Source organism: Babylonia areolata, chromosome 29 (assembly GCF_041734735.1).
Source record: "Babylonia areolata isolate BAREFJ2019XMU chromosome 29, ASM4173473v1, whole genome shotgun sequence".
Lineage (NCBI taxonomy): Eukaryota > Metazoa > Mollusca > Gastropoda > Neogastropoda > Buccinidae > Babylonia > Babylonia areolata.
The window spans coordinates 13,063,597-13,066,096 of NC_134904.1; positions in this window are offsets into that span (position 1 = coordinate 13,063,597).

The window sequence follows — 2,500 nt, forward strand, 5'->3', positions numbered from 1 at the left end:
CCCCCCCCCCCCCCAACTCTCTCTCTCTCTCTATCTCTCTGTGTCACTTTCATTTTTCTGTCTCTGTCTGTCCCTTTCTCTCTCTTTCACTCTGTTTCTTTCTATTCTCCTCTCTCTCTCTTCCTCTCCCCCCTTCTCTCTCTCTCTCTCTCTCTTTCTCTCTTCATGTGTCTCCTCCTGTGTGTGTGTGTGTGTGTGTGTGTGTTGTGTGTGTGTGTGTGTGTTGTGTGTGTGTGTGTGTGTGTTGTGTGTGTTGTGTGTGTGTGTGTGTGTGTGTGTGTGTGTGTGTGTGTGTTCGTGTGTGTGTGTGTCTGTGTGTGTTCCCAGGACTTTCTATTGACAGACTTGTTGATGGTCTTGATTTGTGGAGGGAAATAGAGAAGGATGTGTTGAGTAAGCTTGACAGTGGAAAAGGAAGGAAAGGGAAAATATTCGTAAGTTTTGTTTTAGTTTTAGAGCAGTTAAAGGATGGAATGCACTGAATAATTCAACAAAAAACAGCTAAAACTATTGACCAGTTCAAGAATCTTCTAGACAATGACTCTAAATCATTAATAAAACCATTCGATTTTGATGACTGAACATTTTAAAAAATGTCATACGCATGTACGCAACCCTAAACTATCCCTATATTAAGATGGGGCGTTGAAAATACAAACAGGCTAAAAAAAAAGAAAAGAAAAAGTCCCAAATTCTGTACAGTACTGTACTGTACTGGAAATGGAAAGGCAAGAAGAAGAACCAGAAAAATAATGACGTCAGTGACTATGACGAAATTGCTTCACATGTCACAGAACTTGTGACTTGACTTTGACGGTCAACGATTTAGGCCTCTTCCCGAGGCCTGTTCGTGTTCCAAAGACTGTCACTGAATTGGTTGCATGCGTGGCGAGCGCGGCTAAACCAAATCAGTTACTCTGGCAAGACGGGTTCTACAGACCAGGTAGGTAGGTCCCTCCAATGCTTATCCAGACGGCTCTTGAAGGCGTTGACAGACGGCGCCAGGACCAGGTTTGTCCTCCACCATTCAGAAGATTTTGCTGACGGGCGCAATAGCCGAGTGGTTAAAGCGTTGGACTGTCAATCTGAGGGTCCCGGGTTCGAATCACGGTGATGGACGGCGCCTGGTGGGTTAAAGGGTGGAGATTTTTCGTATCTCCCAGGTCAACATATGTGCAGACTTGCTTAGTGCCTGAACCCCCTTCGTGTGTATATGCAAGCAGAAGATCAAATATGCACGTTAAAGAGCCTGTAATCCATGTCTGCGTTCGGTGGGTTATTGAAACAAGAACATACCCAGCATGCACACCCTCCGAAAACGGAGTATGGCTGCCTACATGGCGGGGTAAAAACGGTCACACACGTAAAAGCCCACTCGTGTGCATACGAGTGAACGCAGAAGAAGAAGATTTTGCTAACTACCTTTGAAGGACAGTTTACCTTCTGGTGTTGTTACCCGTACCCAGTTGATGAAAGAACATATTAATTGTCAGTTAAGCGTCTGCATGCAACAGCAAAATCTGTTTCTGCACTACAAACTTGACCAGCATGACCAGCTCAGCAGACGTCAGTGAAACTGTCAAGATCGTAGGCCTCAGTGAAACACCAGACAAGAAACATTGAAGAGAAAGTGAGCAATGTCTTTCAACCAACAGGGTGCCACATCCATCAGACCTGAGGGCATTGAGGCTGTGTTCAGAGTGTGGCCCGAAAAAAAACAACAAACAAACAAGCAAACAAAAAAAAAAGAGAGGCAAGGCCTTCAAGACTCACTTGTGGCAAATTAAGTCCCCTGGCATTAATTACAGAGTAATTTCCCTTTTTTACTATCTGCACCAAAACGTTTGCAAAATAAATAAAACTTCCATGCTTAGCAAAAGAAGTTCCTGTTTGAACAAAAAAAAAAAAAAGATAATAATGACTACTCTTGTTGTTGGGTCAGAATATCAGATCAAAGTGCCGAGTTTAGAGAATACAAAAAATATAAATATAACAGTAAATGCAGTTTGCATATAATTAGGCTTAAGTTTTTTTTGTTTTTTTGTGCCCATCCCAGAGGTGCAATATTGTTTTAAACAAGATGACTGGAAAGAACTGAATTTTTCCTATTTTTATGCCTAATTTGGTGTCAACTGACAAAGTATTTGCAGAGAAAATGTCAATGTTAAAGTTTACCACGGACACACAGACACAGACACACACACAGACACACACACACACACACACACACAGACAACCGAACACCGGGTTAAAACATAGACTCACTTTGTTTACACAAGTGAGTAAAAAAAATCAATAAATAAAAAAAATCAGAGAAACAGCAACACCAGTGACAGAAGCTTCTCTTCAAGTCGTCCTGTGCTTGGGGGTGAGTCCTGTCAATGTCTTCAGTGTCGGCAGATTCATGGGGGGGCTGTTGTTTGAGGGAGGTGGTAGCGGTCTCCACTCTGGTCTCTCACTCAGTCTGGCTCCGCGACTAAGCCATTATTGTCGTAAATAG